The sequence below is a fragment of the Rana temporaria genome, chromosome 9, assembly GCF_905171775.1.
Source record: "Rana temporaria chromosome 9, aRanTem1.1, whole genome shotgun sequence".
Lineage (NCBI taxonomy): Eukaryota > Metazoa > Chordata > Amphibia > Anura > Ranidae > Rana > Rana temporaria.
In genome coordinates, this window is record NC_053497.1 from 133212098 (window position 1) to 133234733 (window position 22636).

Consider the following 22636-nt stretch of genomic DNA (forward strand, 5'->3'; position numbering starts at 1 on the left):
TTCTGTGGCTCCAGCAATTGAGCTGTAAAAACGCCAGACATTAAAAACGCTCAAAAACGCAAAAAAAACTTGCAAAAACGCTAAAAAACGCAGCGGTAGTGTTTTTGAGCGTTTTTTTTTTTTTTTTTTTACAAAATAAACATGAACAGGCGTTTTTAAGCTGTAAAAAAGGCTAACACAAGTAGCTGTAAAAACGCCAGTGGAAATGAAGCCTAAAAGTATGCAAAATCTCGAGACACCCCAGTCTAAAATGTAACAAACATAAATGTTACTTATCAATGGGAAACCTGAGCCTGGGACAATTTACACAACTACCTTGATGAAATTAAAGAGGAACTACACCCAAAGGGGGAAGTTCTGCTTTAAGTCCTCCTCCTCCATTCACAAAAGAGTTCCCTCTTCACATCAGAGTCACCCCTTTACATCAAAAGGTCTCCAATCACATCAGAGTCTCCCCTGTACATTGAGAGGTGAGACACCCCCCTCACATCAGAGTCACCAGTTAACATCAAAGGCCCCCTATACATGAGTTCCCCCATCACTTCAGAGCCGCCCCATTACATCAGAGGTTCCCCCATCACATCAGAGCCCCCCTTCACATAAGAGTCCTCCCGTCACATCAAAGTCTCCCCTGTACATGAGAGATCTCCATCACATCAGAGTTACCCCTAAACATCAGCGATCTCCTATACATGAATTCCCCCATCACTTCAGATTCTCTCCATCACATCAGAGTCCCCTCATTACATCAGAGCTTCCCCCATCACATCAGAGTCCCTGTTCACATAAGAATCCTCCCATCACATCAGAGTCTCCCCTGTACATGAGAGACCCCCATGACATCTGAGTCACCCATAAACATCAGATACTCCCTATATATGACTTCCCCTATCACTTCTCTGTTACATCAGAGTCACCCGTAAACATTTGAGGTCGCCTCATCAAATCACATCAGAGTAGGGTGACCACGTGTCCCGGATTGCCCGGGACAGTCCCGCATTTTGCAGGTCTGTCCCGGGCACCTTCTTTGCAGGACAATACAGTGTCCCGCAATGAAACTGACACAGCCATCTCCCGGGCCAATCTGATGACCCCAAAAAAGGCCGCCACATCACCGCTTTACTCACTGACGGTACTTGCCCTGGCTGGGAATGCCTGGAGGAGCACAATCCCCGCCCCCTTCTTGTGATTGGAAAAATCATAAATCCCACCTGATTTTTGGGAAGGGGGGTGTCCCTGAATGGTAGTTTGGAAATGTGGTCACCCTACATCAGAGTCCTCCCCATCATACTGCCCCCTAACCACACTGTTGCCTCTTCACATTAAAGCCCTACCTCTTGTCTCCAGCAGCGCAGCAGAGGGTAAGTGGTGCAGGAGACTCTTCCTGAATGCTAGAGGTGGCCCTGCATGCCACCTGCCCTGTATCAGAGTCATGCCTTGCAAAGGTGTGGATGAGTTGGCCACAGTCACCGTGGCAATGTAGGATGCCATGCATTCTGGCCCTAGAGCGTCATTGGTTGTTATGGTGCTGGCAACAGGCCCACCCATACCATGCCGACTCATGTTGAGTCCCATGCTCGCGGCACCCTGGGGCAAACCAAGATGGCACGCATGGGTGCCACAGGGCCCTGTTTGGGAAGCAATGTATAAGACCCTCTGCCAAGTTTTATTTTGTTGCCTGTGTCTCCCCATTGGGAGATTTAGATTAGAAGCATAGGGAAATCATGGGTTCATCAGCAACGACTGATTGCTGGCGATCATCAAGCATGGGAAAAAAATTGATTGTGGCATGATGTAGCACTTAATCGTTAATGATTAGCACAATGCTGTGTGATCAAATGCATATGTAGTGATCACTAGTTTTAATAACAGGTAATTTTAAATAGAGCTAGCAAAAAACACCGGAAGCTTTTCATCAGCTATTCCGTCCGTGTGTATGCCCCATCTGACTTTTTCCGTCAGAAATTCCGACGGAATTAGATAATGAACATTGTGACGGTAGTAGAAAATATCCCCGTCAAGCATTCCCTTCTTCCCATAAAAGAAAGTCACCCAATATTCCACGAGTAGGAATCCCTGGAATCCATACATGAGCCAAAGCTTAATGCTGGAACAAGACACTTTTAATGGCAGCATGCTGCTAGTTATATACAGTTTACAAGCTAATCATCAATCAAAGAACAATGAAATCTCCACCCCTTTCCACACACTGGGCTCCCATACAGATTATAGGTAGACACTTTGGAGCCGACCCTGACAAGGCACATTTCTTTAGATAATGACATAAGTGAAGTTAATTACTACAACGAAGCAATCAGAATAATTAACATGAGCCAATTATCTAATCATTTAGCCTGACGATACAATACACATCTCTTAAGGGTAAACACAGGTCTTCTTCACACACACAATAGATCAATTACCCTTTAGAATAGAGAGCTGGCTGGGGATGGGACATTAACATTTCAACAGTCTGTTATGCAGAGGAATGAGCCATTCGGGTCCCCATGAAATCACCTTCTACACATACCACACAGACATTAAAATAGCAGGGAGAGAATTAAACTGAAGCATATAGGCAATTGCATAAAAGTCCTTCACAAACATGTTTTCAATTTTTCAGATGAAAAAAAATTCTATCAGAATCTCCCCAATAATGTTCAAGAGAACAATAAAAGATTGAAAGACTTACTAACTTACCAATGTGATCCAAAACATAAAAAAATGTCAGGAGTGCGGCTTTAAATAAATAATATAATTTGGCCCAGAATCACTACAGTGTCCTATTATATGTCACTATAGCTCCTAGACAAGCCCTGTACAATAATTCAATGTTATTCACGCTCAGAAGAGTTGTGTGTGGATTGCGGTCGTTTTTCTGGCCAGAACAAGCAATGTGACAGTATGGAAAAGTAATCAAGCGCGTTGTCTGTGCAGGTGCACCAATGACAGCTGGCTGGAACATCATCGCACAACCAATCTGACTTCAGCCGCTGGCAGATCTGCATAGACGCCCCCCCTTGAGACTTTACAGATCAGTGAGAAAACACAAAACTCAGCCGCAAACAAGACTTCTCCAGCCATGTTCAGTAATCTATACAAGTCAGGTATGTGGAACCAGTAAAGTTCCTAGCACACCTTAACCCTTGGTTCACATCTGTGCGTGTTGCTGCGGGAATCGCAGCGATTCCAACACCTGCAGAAAAAAGGCACACCGCTCTGCAGAATTCTGAATGGCACCCCCTCGCATGTAAAATCGCAGTGCGTGTGTGGGAACCGCAAGGAAAATTCTATGGCCAAAAAGATCATGGGATTTCCCTGCAGGCCGATTTTTGAAAGGGTGCATGCACCTTTTTTTGCGAAAACGCAGACATGTCGAATTGCTAATGTATAAACCTAGCATTAGAACAGATTATACACACCCTCCTACCAACTGCACCCATAAAACATGGCGATCACAGAATCAAGATGTGCCAGGCTGCTAAATTAGGGTGACCGGACATCTCCAAGGTTCCGTGGACAGTCCCCGAACCAAGTCTGTCCCCAGTTTTGTCCCCGGATAGGATTTGAACAGGGGCCGAGGCAATTTCAAAGACAGTCAGTGCAGAATAAAAAAATAATAATCTGAATTACACACCCCGCTCCGCCGCTCCTATTAGCTTATGGGGGGGGGGGTATTTTTTCCATTATCTATGCCCCTTTCTGATGATCGTGTGCTGGTTGGATGGAGGGAATATTTCTTCAGTTTCGGGTGCATGCCCATTCAGCTCCGCCCACGTTCTTCTGCCTTGGTTTAAGTCCCAGCCAGCCGCCTGCCTATCTCCTTGCCTTCCCTGGCGGAGTGATCTTCCTCTCCACCCAGTAGTAGCCAGGGCCCGGAGAGCAATGCCGTGTACACACGACCGTTTTTCGGGTTGTAAAAAATTACGTTTTTTTTTTATGTCATTAAAAACGATTGTGTGTGGGCTCCAGAGCATTTTTCACGATGTAAAAAATGGGCATTAAAAATTTAGAACATGCTCTAATTTTTCACAATGTTTTTAACGTTGTCGTTTTTAACGTTGTCGTTTTTAACGTTGTCGTTTTTAACGTTGTCGTTTTTAACGTCGTAAAAAATGGTCGTGTGTGAGCATTTACGACGTGAAAAAACAAGCAAGTTATGAGACGGGAGCGCTCATTCTGGTAAAACTAGCGTTCGTAATGGAGTAAGCACATTCATCACGCTGTAACAGACTGAAAAGCGTCAATCGTCTTTTACTAACACAAAATCAGCAAAAGCAGCCCCAAGGGTGGGGCCATCTGAATGGAACTTCCCCTTTATAGTGCCGTCGTACGTGTTGTACGTCACCGCGCTTTGCTGTACACGGTGCATGCGCGGCTCGGGGCGGCATCCAGGCTCATTCCTTAACATCCCAGTGGATTGGAGGATGATAAAAAAAAAAGGCCTGGAGGCCGAGCGAGCGGAGCAAGCCCTGGACCTGTTGCTACAGCTGATCAGGTTCAGTGATTTCCGTCGGCTCGGATTGCGCCTGCGCTGTCAAGGGGTGAACCATATCGATAGGAGGAACGATATCAGCAAATCACCTGCACTACTTTGATGTGACTTGGGTGCCAGGGGGTGTAAAGCCACACACATCAAAGTTGCACTCAAAACTATTAGCCAAAAACGCAAAAAAGCATCAAAAACACAACACTTGCCTTTTTGGTGCAGTTCCATTGAAGTCTATTGCACCAAAAACACACTCCGCTGTGGGGAAAAAAGTCCCTGACCCTTTCTACAAACACAGCAGTTGAAAACACATAGATCTGAACGTGTCCCATAGAAACCAAGGTAAATGGACTGTAGTTCGTTTCTGCAAAACGTAAAATGCACTAAAAAACACATGGGTGTGAACCAGGCCTAAAACCAGCTAAGGCTGGATTCACACCTATGCATTTTTCGTGCTTTTTGCATTTTGCAGATTTGCTCTACAGAACTTATTCCATAGGAAACCATGGTAAATAGACTGTAGTGCTAAACTGAAATATGCAAAAAGCACTAAAAATGCATAGCTGTGAATTCAGCCTAAAGCCTCATACACACGATCGGACTTCCAACTGACTTTTCTGTGAATTTTGCTCCAAAGGGCAGCCAACAAACACGAACGTAGTGACGTAATAGACGCACTACGTGTTTTTTCTGCTCTTTACCGCCACCCTTTGGTCAACTTCTGCTATTGTTGTCTGATCATTAGCATTGGTTCTGAACATGCGTGTTTGTACTTTGGACTTGTGTACACACGATCAGATTAGCCGACGTAGGACATTTGTTGCCGGAAAGTTTGTCTGTTCTCACAGCGAACATTCCTCTGAAAAAGCGAAAAAGTTTGTCCGATGGAGCATACACATGGTCAGATTGTCTGCAAAAACAGGTCCATCTGAGGTTTGTTGTCAAAAAGTTTGATCGTGTGTGGGGACCTTTAAGGCTCAGTACCAATGCTAAAGCTCAGACAACAATAGCAGAACTTGCCCAAAGGGTGGCGGTAAAGAGCAGAAAAAACACGTAGTGTGTCTATTATGTCACTATGTTCTTGTTTGTTGGCTGAAAAAGTCTTACCATGTGTATGTGTAAGTTCACGGACATCGCCCTTCGGAGCAAAATCCACGAAAAAGTCAGTTGGAAGTCCGATCGTGTGTGTATGAGGCTTTAGACTGAATTTTGCAAAAGCAAATTAAATTTGTTACATGGGTGACCCTGTCGGCACTAGGCGACTCAAAAAAATCAAATTTCTTACCCAAATTGCACCTGCATCCAATCAGATGCGGGCGCTGTTTGAGTATTCTGACAGCTGTGGGTGTCGACTGTCAGCATATTAGGCCCTTCGGCTTGCATAAGAGCAAGGTTTGACAAAGCAGTTGCAGAGCAAGTAAGTACCATTCAGCTCTAGTTTGTAAATGTTGAACATGGATTCTACTGGGAGTGCTTTTTGCCACTTTAACCCCTTGCCAACCCACTCACAGTAGATGTACGGCGAGTGGGTGGCACGCACCGCAATGAACCTATTGCAGGTCCCATTCATTAAAGTTTTGTCTGGTTGTGCTATGTACACCCCTGTCTAGCTGCCCTTGAAGCTTAAGAGGTTGGCTGTTTGGGGTGTTTCGTCACATATGGCTACCCATCACAGTTTATTTCGGAAGTGACATTCCGCTGAAAAATTTCTCACCACGCATACGCAATGCTGCCATATGCGTTCCAACACTTTCGTGTGGCGGAGTGCGTAGTGTAGCAAGATGACAGTGTTTTGTCACATTCGGCTACCCATCACAGTTTTAGTGTGCTGTTTTGTCATAAAAGTGTTGGAACGCATATGGCAGCGTCGCGCATGCGCTGTGCGAAATTTTTCAGCGGAACATCACTTCCGGAGCAAACTGTGATGGGTAGCCATATGTGACGAAACAGGGGCGCTAAAAACGCAGCTCAATTTTACTGCCCAGCAAGTATAAACAAAACCTAACACATTGCCGTTTTTATTACCATATTTTATTTGTTTATTTTGGAGCAAGTAATAAACCACAAGGTGATTGGGTAAAGAATAAGGTTGGCAGACTAAAGTTTTTAACAGGTGTCTATGCAATGCTTGTATAGGTACAGAGGCTGGTCTCTAGTTTCTCTAATGCAGGTAACAGAACTATTTTTCAAGATCCTTTAGGCTCCATTCACATCTAGACATTTTCACGCCAGACGCCCGCCGCTATTGCAGCCTGCAATACGCTGGAGGGGTGATTTTACATTGTCGGCTATGAAGATGGTTCACATCTCCACGCCGAACGCCGAAACGCCTGAAGCTCAAAACAAGTCCCGGACCCTTTTTTCCGTGCGGCTTCGGCGTTCGGGCATAGCCGACAGTGTAAAATCACCCCTCCAGCAAAAAAAAAAGGTTGAAAAACTGCGCTTTTTTTTGCCGCAAATCGCGGGACAAAACGCCTATTTAATGTCGCCGCAATACTCCGTATATCGCCAACGCAAAGGTGTGAATGCAGCCTTAGTCTTTTCATGCATAAGGCCGCGTACACACGATCAGTCTAAACCGATGAAAACGGACTGAAGGACCGTTTCATCGGTCCAAACCGACCGTGTGTGGGCCCATCAGTCAGTTATCCTTCGGTCCAAAAATGTAGAACTTGCTTTAAACTTCAACTGATGGACGCCTAACCGATAGGTCAAAACCGATGGTTAGTACGCAAAAGCATCGGTTAAAAACCCGCGCATGCTCAGAATCAAGTTGACGCATGCTTGGAAGCATTGAACTTCATTTTTCTCTGCACGTCGTTGTGTTTTACGTCACCGCGTTGGACTGATGGTGTGTAGGCACATCAGACCATGAGTCAGCTTCATCGGTTAACCAATGAAACGGTCCTTCAGTCCGTTCTCATCGGATGGACTGATCGTGTGTACAGGGCTTAAGAGAAAAAGACAGATAAAGCCAAACCTTTGCTTTTAGTTTTGGATAGAGTTGGGAATAGGTTCCAAACTACCATTCAGGGACACCCCCTTCCCAAAAATCAGCTTGTGCTGTAACGAATCACAGCACAGTGATTGGACGCAAGAGGCGGGATTTATGATTTCTCCAATCACAAGCAGGGGGCGGGATTGTGCTCTTCCAGGCTTTCCCAGCCAGGACAAGTACTGTCAGTGAGCAAAGCGGTGATGTAGCAAAATTTTTTGGGGGCATTAGATTGGCCCGGGGGGTGGCTGTGTCAGTTTCATTCCCGGGACAGACCTGCAAAATGCCAGACCGTCCCCGGCAATCTGGGACACGTAGTCACCCTAGTTGGGAAAGGTTAAATCCTCTGCCAGATTCCTTTTTGTTTTGTCTATGTACTATTGAAGAAATTTCCCCTCATTCCCCGTCCCAAAGATCTAACAGGATATACAGTAAGTGGAAATCTCCCAAGGTAAGGGGAATTCCTCTCTCCCCCTTCCCCCTGGACCTGGTGTCCCCATTGGAAAAATCCCCCCTCCTTGTTCTGGGGACAGCTCTAAAATGTATAATTTCCCATTACTTTCTCTACGGGTGACCATGGTCACAAGTAAAAATATCAGGGGTAAATCCCCCCAATGAGGACACAGACACCAATAAATACCTGGCCTTTTCCCACTCTATCCAAATATTAAAGGGAAGCTGTACTGAGGAAGTGTAGAGCCCACTATGGCTGATAAAACAATACTAGTTCCCTGGCTGTCATTGTGATCCGGTATTTTAGAATAGATCTGAATATCTTCTGACTTTTTCACGATCTACATGCTTTTTTAGGTCAGAGATTAAAGGGGTTTTCCACCTTTTTTTTACGTTTATTAAAAGTCAGCAGCTACAAAAAGTGTAGCTGCTGGCTTTTAATAAACTGACACTTACCTGCTCCACGGCTCCGCTCCTCGCCCCCCCTCGCCGGCCGGCGTCTTCATTCTTGGTGTGGGCACCCAGCAGAGACAGCTTTCGGCTTCACGGCCGGGCACCCACTGCCCAATTGGACAGGCGCGCGCTTGCCTACAGGGAGGGGCTGTGAAAAGGCGATTAAGCTAATCGCCTTTCCAGCCCCTCGGCGGAAGGAGGAAGTGGGACAGGAAGTCCCCTTCTCCTGAAGCCCCCACTCCCCCCCCAAAAAATTACATGCCAAATGTGGCATGTAAGGGGGCGAGGAGTGGGTTAAGAGGAAGTTCCATTTTTAGGTGGAACTCCTCTTTAATAAAGTATAAAACAGCCAGGCAACTAGCATTGTCAGAGGAGGGTCAGCAATGAAATCCCCTGTATTTTCTATGTGCAGGCTTCCTATAACTATTAGGTCAGCCTTTCTAAACCTTTTCAACACAGAAGAACCCTTAAAATCACTTTCCGGTCTCAGGGAACCCCGGATAAAATTTACTATATCTACAACCTATGATACACGTGTGATCATCAGAGGGAAGAATGCTCCTTACACTTGTGGTCACCGGGAAGAATTACCTCCTTATAGATGGCTAAAAGGGTCCATGGTGTCAGTGGGAACTTACCTGAGAGCAGAGGCGGCTCTCTAATTAGGCGGTCGCCTAAGGCCTTGCACTTACAGGGGCCTCGCGGCAGCCTAATTTGCCTGTGATCAATACTAATGTCGGCGTCATCGGATCTCTCTATTACCCCTCTCACTTTCTCACCTCCCCCTCTTGCATTGGCTGAATATGTCTGATGGGTGAGGAGGGTGCCCTGGAAGTGGTGCTGATCACCTGTGTGCTAGATCCGTGCATTTTCTGCAGCCATTTTTCTTGCTTGAATTATTTTTCCCATTATGGGCTTGAGTGGGGCCTCATGTCTAAGTTTTGCCTAGTGTGTAACAAAGCCTAGGGCTGCCTTTGTCTGAGAGATTGCTCATTGCTCAAGGAACCCCTAGTAAACTCTTGAGGAACCCTAGTTGAGAAACCCTGTATTTGAACTTTAAAGGGGAAGTAAACCCTGATGGGTTTTACTTCCTCTTTATTTCAATTCAAAGGTAAAAAGTAGCCCATTACGTGTCACTTACCTGAAACCGAAGCCTGTGATGTCACCATTGTCCCCACTGGCAGCGAGCGTCCATCTTCACCCCTCTTCCTTCCGGGGCCGTGAACTTCGGCTCTGTGACTGGCCGGTGTTGCGCGGAAAGCCGTCAGTCATGGCCTGACCCCCCACAATCTGCCCTTTCTAAAGTGCAGATGCGCCGTAGACATCGGCACGCTGCATTATTGTAAATACCTTAATATAGGCTTACCTGTAGGTAAACATGGTTGTACAGGGTGTACAACCACTTTAAGAGCCCTTTCACACTGCCAGCGTGGGGGCGTCGGCGGTGAAGTGCTGCTAGTTTTAGCGGCGCTTTACCGTCGTTTTTGTAGGGCTTTTCGGGCGCTAGCAGGGTGCTTTTAACCCCCACTAGCGGCCAAATAAAGGGTTAAAAGCGTCGCTGCCAAGATGCTTTGATTTCAATGGGCAGGGGCGCTTTAGGAGCGGTGCTTTACAGGTGCTATTTTTAGCGCTAAAACGCCTGAAAAACACCTCCAGTGTGAAAGGGGTCCAAAACAAAAGACGTAAAAAACTAAAATAATGGTAATTTCTAGCAAAGCAGTAATGTACTACACCCACCACCAATTGTAATATCACCCTATATTTATGACTTACACATGTAATGTAGGTCATACAATAGCTTGGGACCCTTTAAATGGGATTCTTTATCCTCCAACTCCTTTTTCCTTTTCCACTGTAGGAGATATCTGGTCTTTTTAAATGCAATCCCCCCCCGTAGGCATTCATACGTCTCCATTCCTCCCAGGCTATTAAACTGGTCCCCTGTTGACAAAGTTTGGAGACCCCTGCCCTAGAGAATAAAATGGCGGCCATTGCAATACTTTTTCACACCGTATTTGCGCAGCAGTCTTACAAGTGCACTTTTTTTGGGAAAAAATATAGGGCCAAATCCTCAGCCAGCGGGCGTAACGTAATTTTTCCTATTTAAGTTACACCGCCGCAAAATTTCTACCTAAGTGCCCGATCCACAAAGCACTTACCTAGAAATTTTGAGCGGTAAAACTTAAATCCGGCCGGCGCAAGGCGTTCCTCTTCTCCAGGGGGCGATTCCCATTTAAATGAGGTGCGCTCCCGCGCCGGCCGTACTGCGCATGCTCGTGACGTCATTTTCCCGATGTGCATAGCGCGAAATTACGCTATGTCGGGCTTTGGGGATTGCGACGGGACAATAAAGTTGCGTTGGGTAAAAAAAAAAGATACGGCGCCAAAAATTTTTTTTTAAATTAAAAAAAAATCGCGTCGCTAGCAAGAAAGGTCTGTTTTTACAAGGTGTAAACAGTTTACACCTTGTAAAAGCAGCCCTAATTTTGCATTTGCAAAATAAAACTTACGGAGAAAAAACGAAGCTGAAAAGCTTCGTGGATCTCCGTAAGTCCTAATTTGCATACCCGAGGCGGCATTTCGACGCAAAATGCCCCCTAAGATCCGACAGTGTAATTCAATTACACATGTCGGATCTTCGTCCTAACTATGGGAAACTGATTCTGTGGATCAGTTCCATAGTTAGGACCAGGGATACGACGGAGTAACAGCAGTTACTCCGTCGTATCTCTTTTGAGGATTAGGCCCATACTTTTTTTAATTAAAAAATAAGACAACAGTAAAGTTAGCCCAATTTTTTTATATTGTGAAAGATAATGTTACGCCAAGTAAATTGATACCCAACATGTCATGCTTCAAAATTGCACCCGCTTGTGGAATGGTGACAAACAGTAAGGCCCCTTTCACATTGAGGAGTTTTTCAGGCGGTAAAGTGCTAAAAATAGCGCTGCTATCCCGCCTGAAAAACTCCTGCACTGCAGACTCAATGTGAAAGCCCGAGGGCTTTCACACTGAGGCGATGCTCTGGCGGGAGACAAAAAAATCTCCTGTCAGCAGCATCTTTGGAGCGGTGAGAGGAGCGGCGTGTATACCGCTCCTTCACCGCTCCTTCCCATTGAAAACAATGGGAACCGCGGCAATACCGCCCGCAATGCGCCTCTATAGAGGCGCATTGCGGGCGATATTAACTCTTTATCGGCCGCTAGCGGGGGTTAATACCGCACCGCTAGCGGCTGATACCCGCGGCAATTCCGGCGGTATAGCGCCGCTATTTTTAGCGGCGTTATACCGCCACCGCAGCTCCCGCCCCAGTCTGAACGGGGCCTTACCCTTAAAAATCTCCATAGGCGATGTTTAAAAAATTCTACAGGTTGCATGTTTTGAGTTACAGAGGAGTTTTAGGGCTAGAGTTATTGCTCTCGCTCTGACAATCACTCTAAAAATACCTCACATGTGTGGTTTAAACACCGTTTTCATATGCAGGGGCTGCTCACGAATGCGTTCGCTTCTGACACTGTTTTTAAAATAAATAAATTATTGGCTCACTTTTATTCCTATTACAAGGAATTTAAGCATCCCTTGTAATAGAAAAAAGCACGACAGGTCCTCTTAAATATGAGATCTGGGGTCAAAAAGACCTCAGATCTCATATTTGGACTAAAATGCAATAAAACATAAATTGTCATTTGAAAAAATGAAAAATAAAAATAAAAATGCCCTTTAAGAGCTATGGGTGGAAGCTATGCCCCCACCACACTAAACTGCAGACTTCTTAACCCTTCTCTGACCTGTTCCTCCCTTAGTCATGCCGACCCTCCGTCTATTCTCTCTTCTCCAGGTCACACTATAATGTTGTGAGGCTGGTAACAAACCTATGCACAATGGAATGCGAGTGTAACGTATGTAAAGAGGGCACCAATACATGGTTTTAGAATGTAAAGCACTATGGAGTTCTCTTTTTTTTTTTTTTGTGATAAGCCCTCAATAAGACTGGAGGAATGGAGAAGTAGGAATGCCTACTGGGGTGTGAGGATTGCATTTAAAAGGACCAGATCCCTCCTGCAGTGTAAAAGAAATGAAGGATGATACAAGATCCCATTTAAAGGGACACAAGCTATTTTATGACCTTACATTACATGCACATTGATAAATATAATGCAAGAGCACAACTGGCGGAGGGTGCTTTTACAGATGAATAAGTGGAATGAATATTCACTATTAGCACTAAAGGCTATGAGAGACTTTAATGTATATGGATACTTTTGTAGCGCCCCCTTACTTTCAGTATGGGCACTACGCTAAAGTTAGTGGGGAATGGGAGAGTTATTTTGCTCCCAGTCACAATTTTCTAAATTTGGGCTGCTGTCATTCCGGAACTGTCCCGTAGGTCAGTCTACGCTCCAGGGATGCAATCCCATCCTTGGGCGACAGTTGGCGCTAGAGGGGTTCTGGCTGAGCCGCTTTTCCCCAGCAGCCAATTAGAGGAGTTTTCCCTCGCGGGGCATGCTGGGGGAGAGTATATCTGTGGCGGACACCATTTTGTGTGGTTCTTCGCGGGTTCCAGGTGCGGCACCCACCTTCAGGGTGTACGCATCCAACGGACCCCGGCGATGGCTTTCCAGGCCGGGGTCGCATGCTACGCGGAGCTCCATGTTCCTGATAGGGGCCCCAGTGACTTGCTGGGTCCCCGGCTCTACTGAAGAGATCCCAGGCTGTGTGCTGTTCGGTGGGGGGTCGGCTTGAGGAGAACCCGGAGGTAGGTTGTCCAACAGAGCTTGAACGAACCATCGGGGATCTGGTGACCGGGACATTGACAGGTACACTTCAACTGTCACCCGGTGACCGTAACTTAATCTACTGGGAGGATTCGCTCAATCCGTTCACCTCATTCAAGTGTTAGGCCTGTGGCAGAGGCCCTAGAGCCAGGTCTGTGGCAGAGGCCTGTTCCTCCCAGCAACCTAAAGTGACACTTCGGCTGCAAGGCTTGTGGCAGGAGTCTGTCCGGAGGCACTTCACCCACTCTGGCTAGAGTGGCGACTAACTGTATCTACTACTATTGTACTACTGAGAGCAGGATTGCTCTTTCTCATATCCAGGCCTGATACTGCAAGGTTCTCTCTTGCTTCATCAACCTTCTTGCTCTACTTTATGTTGATGTTGGCCATGTTGGGCCTGGAAATAAAGCATTCGGAAACCTTTATTCATTGACTGGACATTCGCTCACTACTCTACTCATCAACTGCACCCCTAGACAACACTGAAAGGAAACGTAATATGCCGATCCCAACAACAACCAGCGGCTCCTGAGGGGGTAACGCTACACTTTGTTTTGAAAAATTATAATTTGGGCAAAATATTGGTTGATGTTGTGTTAAAGGGATGATATTGCTATCTTGTTTTGATTTTAACAGACCGGTCACTTTCTCTCCTTGTGCAGGGTGACTGGTCTGGCCTCCGCCCCTTCCTGTTGTTTTCTGCAGGCAGCCTGTAGTGGGAGGTCCTGCTGGGCCCCTCCCACATCTCTGCACAGGCTATGTACAGCACAGTGACATTACTACTACCTTACGTTTTTTTTTATTTATAGGCGTTTGAAGCACGCAGAAGAGATTTATATCTTTTGTGGCTATTAAATAATTTATTTAAATGAGAGGTTTTTGTCCCTAGAGTTTAGCTTTAAATAGCCAATAGACCAGTGAGCACCTTTGCTGACCAATCATTAAAGTGGTAGTAAATTACTTTTTTGACTTGTACCTACAGGAAAGCCTATAATAAGGCTTACCTGTAGTAGAGCTGCACAATTAATCGTTAAAAAAAAACCTGTGATCTCGATTTAACTCCCCTCACGATCTCTAATGCCCTGTACACACGATCGGTTCGTCCTGTCAAAACGGTCCGATGGACCGTTTTCATCGGACGAACCGAACGTGTGTGGGCCCCATCGTGTTTTTTCCCATCGGGGAAAAAAAATAGAACCTGTTTTCAAATTCTCTGATGGTTAAAAAAACGATAGAAAAAAACCGATCGTCTGTGGGGAAATTCATCGGTCAAAAATCCACACATGCTCACAATCAAGTCAACGCATGCTCGGAAGCATTGAACTTAATTTTTCTCTGCATGTCGTTGTGTTTTACGTCACCGCGTTGGACACGATCGGATTTTTAACTGATGGTGTGTAGGCAAGACTGATGAAAGTCAGCTTCATCGGATATCTGATGAAAAAATCCATCGGTCCGTTATAATCGGATGAACCGATCGTGTGTACGTGGCAGAAGTTTTTAACATGAAACATTATAACGCTTCGTTTTTAGATCAAAGGGATAAACTTTGTGTGTAAATGCAGGAAGTTTAACCACTTAAAGTCTAAAATATTTTTCTGAAACTTGTTTCTTAAGTTAAAATCAATATTTTTGCCAGAAAATTACTTGGAACCCCCAAACATTATATATATTTTAGTAGAGACCCTAGAGCACAGGTGGCAAACACAAGGCCCGCGGGCCGAATGCGGCCCTCCAGGCCATTTTCTGCGGCCCTCGCACCTCTCCAGTCTTCCTCCAGACCCCTACTTTCTGCTTTCAAGCAATGCATCCAACGTCTTCCCAGCAGCAGCATAAGATAAGGGGGTGCACTGGTGCACTGTGATGTAAGGGAGAGTGGGGGGACTCAACTTCTGATGGTGGGGTGGCTCTTGACATCTAATGTAAAGGGGGGGGGGTGCGCTGGACATCTAATCTTACAGATACAACTGGCCCTTTTGAGGGCAATCATAATGCTGATGCAGCCCACGATGAAATTGAGTTCACGCCCTAGAGAATAAAATGGCAATTGCTGCAATATTTTATGTCACACTGTATTTGCCCAGCGGTCTTTCAAACACAATTGTTGGGGAAAAAATACACTTCAATGAATAAAAAAAAAAGAAACAGTAAAGTTAGCCCAATTTTTTTTTTTTATGTGAAAGATGATGTTACGCCGCGAGAATCGTGATCTATCTTCTAAGCAAAACAATCGTGATTCTCATTTTAGCCAGAATCGTGCAGCTTTAAACTGTAGGTACAGTGAATATTTCATAAACGTGCACTGCTTAAGAGAAATTATCACTCCATACAGCCAGTGATCTCACTGGCGCATACACTCTAAAGGTCTGGCATACCGTGCCAAACCTTTAGAGCTTGTGCCATAGGCATGCGCAAGGGGTGTGCCAGGTGTGCCCAGGCACACCCTAATCACCCTGTGCAGCATAGATTCTCCCTACTACCCTAGCTCCTCCCTCTACCCCCCACACCGCTACCGGCTTCCCTCCTCTCCCAGTGGCTGTTGTTGCGGGGATGTTTTAGGATATGTTATTTACTGGCCACTTCCCTTTCTGAATGAAGAATAGTCCACGATCGGTAGGTAGTGTTTGAGCTTTGGGGTGCCAAATCCTAATGCAATCGGCTGAGCACACCTATGGCTTGTGCCATGAATGGGGGATCTTTGATGTCAGGAGAAGATGGAAGCCCTGTCAGTAGTGACAGCACGCCGCTGGAGGGCTTTTTTTTTAAGGCAAGTCTTGCATAATGTGCTAGTATGCATTTATCTTACAGGGGAAATATTTAATCCTTTTCATTAGTCCACCATTATAAAGTTCAAAAGGATTATTTATGATTAGTTTCTGTAGGTCACTGCACGCTGAAGTGACTCACAGCAGGGGTCCGGTGCGTCCTTGTTCACCATTTGAGGCTTTATTTTTAGCCCCGAATTTTGGGCTGAACTTGGACCTTAAACGGACCAAAAGACGCACAGGACCCGTGTGCAAATTCACACCGGAGCCACTCCGGAGATGTGTGAACCGGCTCCATAGAGAGCCAGCCGGTCACAATCTCTGACATGCAAATTGGATGTGGAGATAACCACATCCAATTTGCACTAGTGTGACCCCAGCCTCAAGGCTGCTTTCACACTAAGGAGTTTTTCAAGCGCTTTTGCGTTAAAAAAGCGTCCAAAAAGCTAAAAAAAAACGCTTCCCTTTAAAATCCATGAATGTGTTTACACCTGGCTTGCAGCATTTTTGGAGCATGTTTGGGTAGTTATAAAAAAAATGCCCCTAAAAATGCTCCTCCCCATTGAAATGAATGAGAACCGCATTAAAAACTGCCTAAAAATGCTCCTGATGAGCATTTTTGGTGCAGTTTTTGAGTCGCACGTCCTTTAACCAGTTGCCGACCAGCCAGCGCAGTTATACTGCAGCAAGTTGGCTCGGCTGCGTGAATTGACGTACTGGTACCATCCAATTCGCACTAGTTTCAACCCAGCCTAATAGCGGGGATCAGTATGTTCCAATGTCAGCTGACATCCTGCTCCATAACCCTAATGGCAGATAATGGTCACTATCACTCTTCTGTCTCTTTTGAGCCTAATATGGAGATCAATGCCCAAGCAAAGGAAGTCCATGTCATTTATTTTTTTAATATCTAATTTTCTGTAGCCGTGTGGATATGATTACAGCATACATATCAATACAAAATGATAGTATGTCCCTTACAAATGGCACAAGTCACATGGTCTTACCTGCGATTGTCCCACAAAGCCTCCTGGTTCTAGGTGGCGGCTGGAGGTGTACGTTCTCTCTATCACCCTGTAAGTACACACAGAGCTCTCTGACACTCAGGAGATGCAGGAAGTTTAGTCACTCGCCCTGCAGCTACTATATATGTGTATCCAAGCTTATCACACCTCCACCGTCCCTCCCATTATACACACTCAAAAGGTTTGTGGCTGAGTAGCAAGTGACAACCAAATCCCAGCTAGAAAAGCCAGTAACTCCTGATTAGAATGATTTTTTACATTACTACCTGCAGGAAACGCAAGCAATATTGCATCAATTTTAAACAAACCCCCCCCCCCCGCCTCAATACATTGCAATGTGCCTATACTGGTTGTTTATAATTGGCCATGCACTATTTAGTTCTTTCAGCTAGTAGGCTGATCAAAAAAACTGCCCATCCACACATTCGCGATGGACGGAGAAATCCTCTCCGCTGCACTATGGCGACTCCTCCACCGCCAGAATACATTGATCAGTGCTGCAGCCGATTGTCTGCATGCTCTAATCCAGGGTTTGACAAATTTGCTTGGAATCTAGGAGCAAGCTAAAAAAGTTAGGAGCCAGAAAATGCGCCCGTCCCGACGAGCTTGCACACAGAAGCAAACACATACGCGAGTAGCGCCCGCATATGTAAACGGTATTCAAACCACACGTGATCGTTAGAGTGAGAGCAATAATTCTAGCCCTAGACCTCCTCTGTAACTCAAAACATGCAACCTGTAGATTTTTTTAAACGTCGCCTATGGAGATTTTTATTTATTTTTAATTTATATTTTTTTCACTTTTTTGTAATCTTTTATTATAAAAAAAAGGTAAAAGGACAACAAAAACGAGGTGCAACATTTGACACAATTTTTGATTAACACAATTCTCATGGTGCTCATCAGATATGTGGTTCTAAAAGTGCCCTTCGTTTCCTGAAAATAGTCGCTCACCAATATCGGTGCAGAGGAAAACTGACGACATGAACAAGGAGTGATTGTGAAGAGTGGGGGGAAGAATTCTTGTTTGGGGTAAAAAAAATTGGCAAGTTTACAATTTTGTGTGTTGGGCCACATTCATAGCCGTGTAAAAATATGGAACGCTTCACGAATTTGCGTGTCATGCTTGCGCAGGGGCCATGCTAATCTTCTCTGTATCGTTCCAATTTTAGTATATGTGCTGCCGAAGCGAGATGGAGATTTTAAAGGGTAAAAGTTTGTCGGCATTCCACGAGCGGACGCAATTTTGAAGCGTGACATGTTGGGTATCAATTTACTCGGCGTAACATCATCTTTCACAATATAAAAAAAATTGGGATAACTTTACTGTTGTCTTATTTTTTTAATAAAAAAAAGTGTATTTTTTTCCCAAAAAAGTGCGCTTGTAAGACCGCTGCGCAAATACGGTGCGACAGAAAATATTGCAACGGTCGCCATTTTATTCTCTAGGGTGTTAGAATAAAAAATATATATAATGTTTGGGGGTTCTAATTGGAGGGAAGGAGCTGGCAGTGAAAATAGTGAAAAATGACACACAGTATAATTGCTGCAATGCCAATGCCAATGTAATGTAATGCCAACGGCCACCACCAGATGGCGCCAGCTCACAGAAACTTCACAAGGCCGCCATGCGCCCCCACCTCGCGCGGCGGGCCAGCGGCGGCTGGTAATTATGGCTGCGGCTTCACGGCCTTGTAGGCCGCAAAGCCGCGGCCTCAATTACTGGCGGGCGCCAGGTTACAATTTCTTGTTGCCAATGCGACCAGGCGCCCGGATATTGTTGACCCCTGCTATAATCGAACATACATTTTCCAGAAGTTCTGTTCAGGAGTCAATCACTAGATCAGACGGTATAGGCCGTAGATGGATGGAAAATTCATGCTGTCCCTGCTGAACTGACTGTTCATGGGGGAATCAAGCAATATTCTTTCCTTCAGGAAAGGAAAGAATATTGCATAATCAATGACTTGTGTTAAAGGAGTTGTAAAGGTAAAAGTTTTTTCACCTTAATGCATTCTATGCATTAAGGTGAAAAAACATCTGTGGATTAGCGGCCAACCCGAGCCCCCTTTACTTACCTGACCCCTTGAAAGTCCCGCGCTGTGAACACACTTGCTACTCGGCCAGGCTTCTCGGCTCATTCATTGGTTGATTGAAAGCAGTGCAGCCATTGGAGCTGCACGATTAATTGCCAAGAATCGTTGTCGAGATCTTTTTCCCGTTGCAATTCTTGACACAGGGTTTCATGATCTTTGGTATGCAAAGAATTTCCTCTGCTCTCAGCCAAAAGTCAAAGTCTGGGCAATTTGCCAAGTTTTGAAAGCATTCTTTATCAGTGGAAAGTTAAGTCTAAACATTGTATCACATCAAAGGAATAAACTTCTGTATGTAAATTGGGAAACGTTTAACCACTTAAACACCAAACCTTTTTCTGACAGCTCTTTTCAAGTTAAAATCATTATTTTTTTTTTTGCTAGAAAATTACTTAGAACCCCCAAACATTATATATTTTTTTAGTAGAGACCCTAGAGAATAAAATGGCGGTTTTTGCAATATTTTATGTTGCACTGTATTTGCGCAGCAGTGTTTTTAAATGCAATTTATTGGGAAAAAATTACTTTAATGAATTAAAAAAAAACTGTCATCGGCTCATGCACACTGAAGCAATGGCATGTACGTGCCGTTGCTTCAGTGAGTGTGCCGTTACTAGCGGCCTCGCGCGCATGGGCGGGAGTGATGTCATCGCGTCTCCGGCCAATCACAGCGCCGGAGCCGCGATACCCGGAAGTAACTCCCCGTGATGTCGGCGGCTGGTGCTGTGTACAGGCACCGCAGCGAGGGCTTCAACCTCAGGGGAGTATTGCATAATGAGCTTTTATGCTATGTATACTAGCTCATTATGCCTTTGTCTTGTATGTGTTTTTTTTTTTTTTTTTTGTCAATATGGGTTTACAACCACTTTAAAGCAGAGTTCCGCCCAATTGTTTTTTTCTTTTTAAAGTCAGCAGCTACAAATACTGCAGCTAGCTGCTGACTTTTAAAATATGGACACTTACCGGTCCAGGGCGCCCACGATGTCCTCACCCAAAGCCGATCTGTCCCTCGGCTCTCGGGTGCAGGCGCCGCCATCTTCGGTAAGGGAATTAGGAAGTGAAGCCTTGCGGCTTCACAGCCTGGTTCCCTATTGCGCATGTGCGAGCCGCGCTGAGTGTCCTGACTGGTCCCTGCTGTCTTTTGGGACCTGTGTGTCTCCCAGAAGACAGTGGGGGGGAGGAGGAGGCGCCAGACATGGTGTAGGTCACCGTGGAATCTGCAGGAACCTACCGTGGAAGTGGGAGCAAATACCTGTATTAGACAGGTATCTGCTCCCCCCTGAAAGGTGCCAAATGTGACACCGGAGGGGGGAGGAATACGAAAAGCGGAAGTTCAATTTTTGGGTGGAACTCCGCTTTAACCAGTGGTTGAAGGAAAGAACATTTTATAATGTATGGTTTGCTTTACAGCCTGACACCGACCCCTGCTCTGACAGGGAGAGAAAATCGGAAATATATTAAAATCATCAATAATCCCTGAGACTTAAGGCAGCACTATTATAACTATTCAGTGGAGAGTCGGATTTTTACAGCAGCAGTGACTACTCAGATCAAAAAATGTATTAAAGTTGTCTGCCAGATCTCTCGGTATTATTATGGTCTTTGTAAATCCATTGCTCAAATTCCTCCCGGTGTCACAATGTGTACAAATAGCTAACGCAACAAGTGAGGTTTGAGCAATGCCCACAAACAGTAACACAATTAGATTTCCTAAGAATGTTTAAACACATTGGGCTGAAAAAATATATATTTTTAGTTAACATTGTAACATTTACAGAAAGTATTTTTTTTTTTTTTACTGTGATGTTTCATTTTTTTTTTTTTACTAACCTGCTGTTTTATATTTTGGGTACAATTGTAAATGCTCCCCCCTGTGGTCATGTACGGGAATGTGATTTGCATCCCTGCTTGTTGAGAATACCCCTAAAGTGGTTGTAAAGGCAGACGTTTTTGTTTAATCACTTAAAGTGGAAGTTCCACCTAGAAAAAAACATTTCACCAAAAATCTAAAAAAAATAATAAAAAAAAAAATGTAATTTTTTTTTTTTTTTACTCACCCTAAATAGCTGTTGCTGTGCGGAAGTGTCGAATCTGCCTCTTCATCGTCCGCGGTGGATTCTCTTCCTCCTCCTACACTGAGTGTCTTCTGGGAACTGTGGGCCAGATTCACAAATGAGATACGACTGCGTTTCTCCTGATACGCCGTCGTATCTCTGTTTCTATCTATGCGACTGATTCATATAATAAGTTACGCATAGATATCCATAAGATCCGACAGGTGTAATTGTTTTACACTGTCGGATCTTAGGATGCAGTACCGCGGCCGCTGCTGGGGGGAGTTCGCGTCGTAAACCAGCGTTGGGTATGCAAATTAGGAGTTGCGGCGGATCCACAACGGTTTTTCGCGTTCGCTACGTCGCCGCTAGTCTAGTTTCCCGTCGCAAAGTTAGTTGTTTTTTTGGTGCCCTAACTTTAGTCAGCAAGTGTATTGCTGTCTAAAGTATGGCCGTCGTTCCCGCGTCGAAATTCAAAATTTAACGTCGTTTGCGTAAGCCGTCCGGGAATACGGAAGTACGCTATGCACGTCGCCGTTCAAAAAAATTACGTCACGGCGCGCAAAGCACGGCGGGAGTTAAGAAACAGAGCATGCGCAGTAGGTCCGGCGCGGGAGCGCGCCTAATTTAAATGGCACATGCCCATTTGAATTGGCCCGCCTTGCGCCGGAGGCCGCCGGCGTAGTTTTCATCGCAAGTGCTTGGTGAATCAGGCACTTGCGATGAAAAATTGCGGCGGTGTAACGTATCTAGGATAAGTTACGATGCCGCGATTCTACGTGAATCTGGCCCTAAGTGTGTCCCAGAAAGCAGCCGGCCCATTCACAAAGGGCCGCGCTACTCGCGCATGCGCAGTAGGAAACGGGCAGTGAAGCCGTACGGCTTCACTGCCTGTTTTCCTTACTGTGGATGGCGGCGCTTGGAGCTGCAAGGATCGGCCTCGGCGGGGGCTGACATCGCTGGCGGCTAGGACAGGTAAGTGTCCTTATTAAAAGTCAGCAGCTCCAGTGTTAGTAGCTGCTGACTTTTATTTTTTTTTTTTAATGGAACCTCCGCTTTAAGCCCTAGACCATTTTGCTGGTCAAAGATCTGGCCACTTTTTGCGATTCGTCACTGCGTCGCTTTAACTGACAATTGCACGGTCGTGCGACGTGGCTCCCAAACAAAATTGATGTCCTTTTTTCCCCACAAATAGAGCTTTATTTTGGTGGTATTTGATCACCTCTGTGGGTTTTTTTTTTTTTGCGCTATAAACAAAAATAGAACGACAATTTTGAAAAAAAAATGAAATATTTTCAACTTTTTTGCTATAATAAATATCTGCCCTTTGCGTGCCCTTTGAAAATGTAATTTCTGACGAAACTGGTCAGGGCGGTGCTACGCAGTGACGTCACCACTCTCCCACGTGACCCGATTGCACGGGCGTTCGTTTATTTTCTCAGCTGATGCCGGCTTTTTTAAATATTTTTATCTGTACATTTTGCTTGTTATGCTGTAATGCTTCCTGAGCCTTACAATAAATACAAAGGTTTTT

At 45.2% G+C, this 22636-nt stretch overlaps 1 protein-coding gene and 1 non-coding gene across 3 annotated transcripts in view; both read right to left on the reverse strand.

The window, feature by feature from the left end:
- LOC120914092 overlaps nt 1-22636 on the reverse strand; it is a 181655-nt gene that overhangs the window by 137036 nt on the left and 21983 nt on the right. The window contains exon 1 of one of the 2 annotated variants that reach the window (XM_040324568.1): nt 16938-17047. The exons of the other annotated variant lie outside the window; for it this stretch is intronic. The gene's annotated coding sequence lies outside the window, so the exon portion shown is untranslated. Of the gene's footprint in view, nt 1-16937; nt 17048-22636 lie in introns of those variants that run through there. 2 annotated transcript variants of the gene reach the window in all.
- On the reverse strand, nt 18045-18147 carry LOC120914784. The gene has a single exon (XR_005743791.1). It is a non-coding gene; the product is annotated as a U6 spliceosomal RNA (small nuclear RNA).